The sequence below is a fragment of the Accipiter gentilis genome, chromosome 27, assembly GCF_929443795.1.
Source record: "Accipiter gentilis chromosome 27, bAccGen1.1, whole genome shotgun sequence".
Classification (NCBI taxonomy): Eukaryota; Metazoa; Chordata; class Aves; order Accipitriformes; family Accipitridae; genus Astur; species Astur gentilis.
In genome coordinates, this window is record NC_064906.1 from 4658895 (window position 1) to 4669830 (window position 10936).

The following is a 10936-nucleotide window of genomic DNA, read 5'->3' on the forward strand; positions in this document are numbered from 1 at the left end:
TATAATCTGGGATTTATGGTTTGAAATTACTGTGTAGAAAGTTCTCTCTCATCGTCTTTTGGTGAGCAGAGAGATCTATGACTATATAAAGTGCTTGTGTGCTCAAACTTCATACTAGAAAAGCTGAATACAGAGTTTTCTGGAGTTGCTGGAACTACTCCGAGTTAGATTCCAGTTTGGTGAAAGAAGAGAAAAGACCTACTGTCATGGCTCCCTGGCCATGAGAGGTAGCCGCCCTCTAAGGGCTGGCTCAGGTCTCATAGGCCACTATTCCTCCCCACTGAGGCATGAGCAAATTGATGCAGAAGTGAGGATAACGCAGGACTGCCAAGGTGGGTGCAGCTCTGTGGTTAGAGAGGATGCCCAGGTGACATCTGAAGGCAGGGCGCCGGGAGCCGGGAGCAGAGCTGAGCGAGCCCCAGGATAGCTGAGCTCAGGGCAGGTGGGGTGAGAAAGCAGTTTTGGAGGGCTGGGGAGAGTCCTGCTGAGGCTGTCCTGAGCCAGGGGATGCCTCCACCGCTGGCATCAAACTCTGACAGGAGCTTAACAAAGAGTTTGGGGGCTGGGGATGGACAATAACCCAAACACTGCCGGAGTGGAAACTGTTTGATCTTGGAAAATAATTGTTTCTCAGGGTTGAAACATTGCCATGGTGCAATCATAGTCTCCAATTTACAGCGATAAGACAAAGGCAGGAAGAGGGAAGCCTGTATTGTGAGCAACAGGTTGCAGTCAGACTTTCAGTATGACTTAGCACAGCCTTTTTGTTTTCGTTTCCTGTTATGTACATCTTTCTGCATGTTAGTCTGAAAAGGAATTAATAGCATTTCTGTTCATTGTGTCTGCTGCCTTTCCCCATCACCACACATCCCTGTGAATAATTCATACAGCCTAATGTATTTCCTTTTAATTCTGCAGCACCACGACATTTAATTTACGTACAAAATAAGAAAGGAGATTCCTTTTATCAGGTCAATGTATTAGCTCTGAATGGAGAATCATCTTGCTGGTTGGTGGATTCTCACTGACACTACCCCCTTGTGAAGAAATAACAAAAGGCTTTTTGCTGTTGATGTTGGAGATTTTAGTGTTTTGGGTTTTTTGTTTTTTGGTTGTTTTTTTTTTTCATCTGGGCTACTCTGTAATAATTTCTAATGCATACTTCAAATATCGTGGGAAACCAAAGCTGCTAGAGACTCACTTTCTTATTATTAATTGTAGATTTCCTCTTCTATTAGTACTACTGCACTGAAAGTTTGTACTGAAGAAATGTAATGAGTGTGACTTAGAACAATTTTAATTCTTCATCCTTCACCAAAGGTGCAATGAAATTGCCTGGGGTTATGTGCACAGACTTTCCCATGAGACATAAAATTAAAAAGATTTCTTCCATTTCTCAGGGAGATTTTATTTTATTTCAGACATGAATAGCAACACCAGGGATTTTCCTTCTGCCTCTGTAAAAACTAACTTAACTTTTTTCATATGACTGCATGATGATTAACTTCAGCAATACAAGAGTATTAATCCCAGAACATGAATAGCACACTTTGATGTTGCTCATGGCCAAAATGCACCACCCATTCATTTAAATATCACAGAAAAAGCATCTACTTTGGGGAACATTTGATTATTTTTTTTTCTCTGAGTTATTATAACAGGTATGATAAGATTTTAATGAGCTTTAAATTTAATTTAATTTAATTTATTTTACTTTATGTAAATAACTCCAAGCCTTTTGTTTTGGAAGATCAAAGCTATTTGCATACCCTCATCTTCACATAATCTCAAACAAATATTTTCATGGGAATACTTTTTTGTTTTGTTAGCATTTTTTGTTTCTTTTTTTCTTTTTTTAAATCCCAGACAAGCATTTATATCTGAGAGAAATTCCAGAAAAGTGTCCCAGTCTTCACACATATGAGAGGGAGCAGATCCTCACAAGCTATAAATTACCATAATTTACTGCAATTTTGCACCAGCCGAGGACTGGGTATAAAGTAAATCTGTGTTTATCTGACAACTTGAACTCAACTTTTCCATTAGCAATAAGAGAATGACTAAAAATTTAACAATGATGTTACATCTATGCTGAAATACTTGAAGGAATATAAGAGTGAGATTAGATGAAATCCCACCCTTGTCTCTGTATTTGAGTGACAGCAGAATAAAAAAGGTGGCCAAACTCATGGTTGTTATGTCCCTGTCAGTTAGCCCTCTTAGGGTTTGATGGTTGAGGTACTGGCCGAATCTTTGTTCATGCAGCAGTGGCTTATGAGTTTAGGCCCAAAGATTTCAAGTTTGTAGTTGATGCCTCATCCCAGAACATAATATTGTAAGAAATAAATGTGTGCAGCCAAAGGTTAATGCAAAAGTTATCTCAGAAAATATAATGGAGGTAAGTTGTAACAAAATAAGGCTATAGAAAGTTTTGAATGCCCCACAGCAGGGAGCTGCAGCCATAGCCAGTGTCAAGTATTGTGAGGACAACAATAAGTCTAGTATGGGAGATATTATTAGATTTAGGTCATAACTAAAGTAGTACTGAAACAAGCCTTCTCTGCCTGTTGCATCCTTTATAATTAATCTTATACACTAAACGCTGTATACAAATGTAAAGATCTTAAAAAATGTATTTGTTCAGAACTCATATCAGCATTAGAAGCAGTTCTTAGCACTCTACACCATAATATTTGAATAGGAAGTTCTAATATTATGATTTTTTTTTAAGATTCCTAACTAAGCACAAACTTGCTGGCATTTTTAAAAATAGATCTATAAAAAACCAAACAAAAAATATATAAAAGACTCTATTACTGCATTATTGGTATAAGATGAAGTCATCCAAAGTTAAACTGTTCATAAATGGTAAAACCAGGGTCAAGAATCCTGCCGCCAGGTCTGCTGCTCTAATAGATTTGTGAGAGTCTATTATAACTGATTAATTTACAAAAAAGGCATCAGGCTCAACTCATTTTCACTGTGTACTGTCATTATGTGTGCCAGGAAATTACAGCTTACATGAAGTAGAAATATTGACTGTATTATGCATGAAGGGAGGGATGAAGGAAGAGGATTGTTTAGGTAAGCTGTAAGATGACATGACTAGACTTTGCTGAAACAAGCACTATTAAACACCTCTTTGTTTTATACACTAATTTTGAAATTTTCAGAAATCTTTGTCGTTGCCAGGACAACTTAAACTTTTACACATTATCTTTTAGACAGAATCTGCACAGTAAGTTCACAGGGAGGTGAATCACTGGTCTGCTACAGAGTATTGCGCAAGATATCCCTTCAAGTGGCTGGAGCTAAGAATCTGATCCATCACCTAATTCACTGTTCCTAGACATGGTGAAGTTTATGGGCTACAGTGGGTACTCCGAAATGGACCTACCAGCCATTATGGATACTCACATCTTCTGCAGCTACCTGCTAGGACACTCAAAGGCATCCCGAATTTTACACATGAATGTGTCCTGCACTGTAAGTCCTGCCTATTGGAGGTTTAATGTGACATGACAGGATGTGGTACCGTCAAGGTCAACGGCTTTGCATTTACAGCCAGGTTTTCCAAAGGAGATATGGGCACCTTGAAACTCAAGTAGTTTATGTACTTAGCTGCAAAATCCCACCGAGATGTACAAAATAAAGCGGGATTAATAGAATGTTCTGGATAGCAAAATAGGTCATGGAGAAAGATATTTTAATAGGCCACCCTCCATCTATCCCAGTCTCTGTTTAGCAAATAAAAGAGTATTCTTGGAGTTAGAAGGACAGCAAACCAAAAGCAGAATGGCTGTGTTGTAACCCAGTGATTGGGGATTTAGCTGCGGAGGGTTGGATGCCAGTACATTTGAAATTCATAGCATTGAATAAAACTAGAAAAAAATTTGGTAAAAGGAACTTCCAGTCTTTTATTGTAATTCTCATAAGCCCTCTATTTGATCTGAGCCTTATGTAATGTTTAATATTTTAAGAAACATTTTGAAAAAATATATTAGAGCACTGTACTGTTAGCACTGCTAACATCAGCTGATACTAGAAAGTAATATGATCTTAAGCAGCATTTGTTGAAGACTTCTGAAATATTCTAAGGTCTATTGAAAACTGATTGGTTCATTCACAGTGCACTATTAAAGTGCTTATTAAAAGGTTAGATGTGTCTAAGAGAATAAAGATTCAGCATTGTCACAAAAGCTGTGGCTGGCATCACAGCCACATAAGATCACTCCTACTCCAGGTCTAGGTGACAGCAATTATAAGAAACAGATTTAGACTACAGGGGGAAATAATGGTGGATTGACAACATTAGCAATAACACACAAAGGCTACTGCCTCCAAGAAGTTGTTCTCCTCCCAAAGTTTGCTTAATAGTCCAGTCTCCCACCAGATTAATAAAAAAGAAGTGATTATGAGAAGTATTTTGGAACACGCTGAGAAAAGGTATATGGGTTACTGAAACTAATCAGGACTCATTAACACACAGCTCAACACCCTCAAAATAGCAAAGAAAAGCTCTGATGCAGGGAGGAACATGGAGATAAAAATGCATTTTTTTTCCATTAGTAACAACAGGATAACTCACTTCAGGTGGCCATTTAAAACAATGCAAAACTATCATTAATTTTGCATACATTTGATAAGGTCCTAATTTATCCTTGCTAGAAATCATCAAATAAAAGTTACTTAAACCCATAAGAACTTGGTACTGATAACTGTCCTCTGTAGAAGATGGAAGTTCTTCTGGAGAAACATTAAATGTCCTTTCAAAACTAGGGTCACAGAGATGAGCAGAAGCATTGGTGATACAGTTCTTTGAGTCAAACATCAAGAGGTGTGTGTAGGCTCTCAAGGGATATAGCCAATCTTCAGATGACCATAGGCAATCAACTGTTCCATTTTCAAAGGCTCAAATCAAAATTAACTTTGAAAAGCATTGGGAAACAGTCTCCCTACCAAGACCTTTGAAAAGCTGCTTTTCCTTTGGTGGATGTAAAATGGTTCATGTGAAATCTTACGATAAATCCCTAGGAATGTTAAATAATTTACAGGAGTCTCCCAAGCCAGCCTGCAGAAGGTTATGGGTAGGTCAAATTCTTGCTCTGCTCTGAGCAAAGCTATGAGTACTATGCTAATGTTCTTCTTATTGCTACTGTACTACCCTGGTGATTCACCTACCATTAAATAAATAAATAAAAACCTTTAACTCTTGTCCAATTAACCAGTTCCAAGGTTTCTGTAAAAAAAAAAGACCTCCCAAAACATCAATATTTCCAAAGGAAGAATTCTCTCCCTCAGATTCAAGATGGGTTTAGAAAGAAGGTACAGGTGTCACAATGAGCTAGCAATAATCCACCCATGCTTTGTTGCATGCTCTTCTGTTAAACTCCCCTGCTAGCGGGCACTGCTCTATGGGGCAGGTTAACAGGTCTTTGTCATCTTGTTACACAGCTGAGGTGCTGTGCCAAAAAAGCATTTTAGTGTTCAGGTATGAAAGTTAAAGGGTCTATCAAGTTAGGGTGCTTCGTGTTGTGTTGGAAGAAAAAAAAATTGAATTATACAGAAACTAAGAAATCTACCATTTCGTCTTCCTGTGTATTAATATATTGCATATAAACCAGTTTTATTTATACCTACTCCACAGTGTTTTAGCACTTCAATATAAATCCATCTAAGAGAATTAGGGAATTCTCGTAGACATGATGTTCAGATATATTTTTGAAAAATGACAGTGCAGTAGCCATTTGAGCTTATTTGTGTAAAATGTTATGCTGCTGAAACCATCTGCTTAGAAGTAGATCAGAGGGGAAATATATCTGCGTGACTTTAAATCTACAGAATGGGGCTCCAAGAATTCAGGATCCATCAATCAGTAGCTTGCATTGCTACCTAAAGTGTCTTTAACATACAAAGACTGCTTGGATAATTTTTTTGGCACTAAGCCTGTCTTCAACACAATGCATCATCTGTAAACACGCAAATTACTTGGCTTACAATGAGTCTCCTATAGAAGGTACATTCTAATTAAATTTAAAGGCAGACTGGGTTTTTTTCATTAGGATGAATTATAAAATTTTTACTGTTTATGGTAGTGTTCTTTATGCTTTACAGTGTAAAAATGCATTGTAATTTCTAAAATTACTTCAAACACTTGTAGCATATTTTATTTATGCCTCTGCACTGCATTAAAACCATAAATGGTTGGTACTGTCACCAGAATAAGACATATAAACATTAGTTAAATTAGAATATAGTAGAGTGTGAGAGTGTGTGTGTGCGCGCGCGCACGTGTGTGTGTGAAAGAGGGAGAGAGATCAGGCAGAAGATAGCAGCTGTATGTTAAAATGATTTTCTTACATAAATGGGCTATGCCTGTTACATTTATTAAAACGTATTTATGGAACATTAACCATAATACTCATTTCTGATAATTAAAATAAATGAAAAAATGACGCAGGCTACCAATCAAGAACACTTCTTGTGCCTATGGACTGTGGAGTGAATTCTAATCTCTATTACACCAGTCAAATTCTATCGAAGCCAGCGAGTCATCTGGTATTTGAACCTGGATAATGAGAGGCAAACATTTAATATGCTCTTGTAATACTTTCTATCCGTTTATATATACGTAAGCATTGAAGTTCACAGTGTTCCCCTCTCTTTCTGTTATTTTGTACTGTACACAGGTGCACCCATTTCAAGATGTTAAACAACGCATGGTATATTCAAAGCAGATTATCTATTAATCACATTCTGGCCGTGACCAAAGGAGAAAAAAGGAAAAGGCAGTGGACTTTGTGGAAGACAAAATAAACAAGACAAAACAAAACAAAACAACACAGAACAAACCAAAACAACCACCCTCCCCCATACTTTGGCAAAATCCATCAACAGGAATGCCTGCCAGGGTCTTCCATGCCACTTAGACTCTGTAATAGAGCTGGATGGAAATTGGTTCTGTAGCCATCCCTTTCAGTGTCAAGGGAAATAAGGTGAATTGCTGGTAAGAAGTCACAGCATTGTCGGACAGTTAGCTGCAATGGCTGTAACACATTCTTCCAGAGGTAAGTGGTAGTTGTGTCATGAAAACTGCAGAGGAATGCATAGTCTGGTCCATGGTGGATCTGTGAAGATAGTCCAACCTAGTTACCGTTTAGGTAGGAGTAAGTGTGTTTTAAGCTTAACTAACTGGCTTATGTATTTAGGATATGAGCTCACGATGTGCTGCATTACTTTTCCTTTCTGCCATTTATATCCTGCCTCTTTTGTTCTCATCTGTTACACTCTGTCTCTGAAGGCACACACACTGCAAGGTTATCACTGGGCAGTAACTGTGCATTTCTTCAATAATAACTTTTCTTGTAGCTTGTTCATTCTCTCTTTCTTATTTGAGTCCTTCAGCTCTTGCTATATTTTCATTGTTGCTTCCATACTTCCCTTAGCACCTCTGATAGGACTCTGAAACAAATTCAGATACCTAATGCCCATCTTCAATTTTTTTTCCTGGGCTGTTGCACATTTTCCCTAAAGTTCTTTGACAGAAATAATGACTGACAGTGTCTGTGTCTCCTTCCTGATGCAGCAGACCTCTACCCTCAAAGGGACTGTGCTGTTTGTGACAGAGCTCAATCTTCTTAGCTGTTGGTCCCAAACATGGAGCTAATTCTTCCAGAAGATGCTTTCGTATACCTCATTGGTTTCTGGCCCCTAAAAAATGCTTTTCTCTCTGATCTTGCCCTATCTCAAAGAACAATTTATATATTCACAACTAAAACCCTGGAAAACATGCTGCAGCAAGACACGCTATGGTATGCTGTCATGCAGTTCTCCCTGGGGGATGGAGATAAGAGAGGAACCAACATATGACAGATGTGACATTGCCTATTGGAAGATTCTTAGGCAGACCACTGATAAACACTATCTAAATCTGTATAGAAGAGAGGGAGTAATCCTGAAGTTTAACTAATCTCTTTTTTCATCTTCTCACTAATTACTCTGCACAAACTTTAACTCATTATTATTTAAAATCCATAATACTCAAAACCAAGCTGAACACCTGAAAAAATGTACAAAGATTAAGAGCTGCTTTTCTTTTCAGTGAACCTTCACTCTCTGCTATGCTAGTCACTCTCTTTTGTGATTATTACCTTTATATATTTATATTTTATTTAGTGTGTAATGTTTAACAAAAGATTAAAAAATTGTTTTGAAATCCAACAGGTCAGTAAACTGGAAGACACTGCTCAAAGGTCTAAATGAAATGGATGGAGGAGTGGAGAGAGTACGGGAGACTATGAAATGGCATGCTTATATTACCAGGGTCCCAATTACCAGGGCATGCTCATAATTACCAGACCTCAGTTACCAGGGTCTTCCTTCTTACCCTTGGAAACAAAAAATTCCTAGGGTTCAATGGCTTTTATTATTATAATTTTTCTCCATTTAAAGAACTATTATCAAATTATTGATGTTACAGACTATAAAACACCCAGAACGTAAGGCACCACAGAAGCACCAAGTAGGGCAACGGAAACCAAAAGGTTCTAAAAGAAGCCTCCTACCCAGAGACAAGGAGGGGACACAGAATGCAGATGCAGTCACCAAAGTGCCAAATAAGAGAGGGTGAAAGCATTTTTATTGTTTTGTTGTTGTTTATTGTCCAGTTGTGAAGGTGTGGAGGCTGGTAGGGAGCCTGCTGGGCAATGCTGTTGGTGTGACCTCATGAAAAGGAGCCTAGGTGCACTGGGGTGCTGCCACGTCATGCCTGTAGCAGGTGGACCCACTGCCATCAATGAGTCTTCTTGAGGTGGATCCACCTCCATGGGCTCCACACTGTTGCCTTGGTGGATTAACAGACATTGGCCCCATGCCATGCTTTGGTGGATCAATGTCCATGGGCTCCACGTCATCCTTTGGTGGGCTGACGCACCTGGGCCTCACACCATGCCTCAACAGATAGATACGCCAGGGTCCTATGCTGTTCCCCTGTGTGCCCACAGCTGCACGTTGCATGCCATCGGTTGCACGAGTGAGGGCAATTGCTCTTGGGGCACAAGGGGTGATGTTCCTCCTCCTCCGCCGATTCCCCTTCTTCCTCCTTGGAGGTGCCTTCCTCCTCCGTGGCTCTGTGCTGTCCCATGCCAAGATGGGCAGTCACCCACCTCACTGCTGTGGCTCCTCTTCCTTCCAAGCATGCTTGGCATCTGAGGGCCTGGAAGCTCAGTGAAGTGTGGGCCAGCTGCAGGAGCCCCTGTTTTTGTAGGTCCCAAGTCAAAGGCAGTGAGGTGGTTGGTGAGAGCAGGAGGCCACTGTGACTGATGGCGGTTGTGACCGTGGCTGATGCGTGTGGCCAAACATGGCAGGTTTGGGCGTAGCAGGCCTGTGGCCTGAAAGATGATTTTCTGGGAGGTCTTTTTTTTTTGGACAGAAACTGATAGAAGCTGGTTCTGCCTGAGTTATCCTTGGAATACAAAATACAGGACAACATGACACAGAGGTAACATGCTGACTGCCCAACCCTGCCAGAAGTCCCAGATTTCCAGGTTAACCTCTGTGTAATATGGAAACTGTTGTGTTTGCACCTGGTCACTAACAGTCAGGTTTATATTGTCTTGCTCTAAATGATCTGGATTCTGAAGATCAGATCTCCCATAACTCTGAATGTTTCTGTCTTTTCTTCCATTTGCTGTTTGACACTGATATTAGGCACCATTGACTTTTCATTCAAGACTTCTTAAAGGCCATACCCTTGACTTGCATGTATTTTATTTTTGCTGATGCATCTTCTTCTCAGAACCTCAAAACCAGTCCTGCTAAAATATCATCTCCAGGTGACCTGAGTCATCGTAGGCTGCTCTAAGTCCATGACCTATTATAATGGAGAGACGTGTCAGAATAGAGCAAACTAACTCTGCCTTGTCTCACATTCCCTTTGCTTTTGTGCCTGGGAAATTCCTCTGAGCAGCTTTAAGGCCACCTCTATTCCCCATTCCTTGTGACTTTTCTTTATTTGTTACATCTTTCTATGTCACAGAAAGATTAGTATTTAATTATCTATGACACTTTGCATGTGAGCGTACAACGGCTTTGCAATGGCTGACAGGTGGACAATTATTGTTAATGACAGTTTCCCTTTTGAAATTTTTTTGTGCAGTAACACTAAATATTTAGGTTCCATACAAAAGTAAATTAATTGAAAGGCAAAAGTAAGTACTGTCTTCCTGTATGCTTTAAAACATGGCCTGCATCTTTATTTCAGTATATGTGATACCTAGGATGTATTGGTTAAACTAAAGCTAATGTAGGAAACTTAAGGAAGGGATATTCAAAGATGTATCTATTGGCATCAACAGAATGAATAAATGCATCTTTGAAAACCCAGCCTATGATCATTTATGTTCTTTGGCTTTTCAGTAAAAGCCATGAAGTCTTCAGATTTTTTCCCGTTTTACATGCATTTATTTTTCTCTTTTAATTTTTTCCCAAGTTCTAAAAATCTTTTCCTATATAGAAGGAAAAAAACCCCTTTCTTTTGTCAGTCAACACAATCTTACATATTACTTTTTGAAATGCCAAGTTAAAATAATGTTCACTGTGGACAAAACCCCACTCATTAGGAAGCATAAAAGGATTTTGCTGGAGTGCAATCTTCCATCATTCTGTCACTTTGAAATTGTTGCAGGTTCACAGCTGGACTACAAGAACCCAAAGTGCATTGCTAAGTGAAAGGAGAAGGCAGGTGACAATTACATGAAAAGTCGCTACAGGTAATTGTGTTAGGAGAAAGCTGCCAACTATAAAGCGACACTTACATGTAAAAAAAGAAAAGAAAAAAAAGAAAAAAAGAAGGCATCAAGCCTCACCTCCCCAAACTTTCCTTAATCCTCTGCTGAGAAAGTATCTCCTAGTATTGTACAAAACAAAAGATAGTCAT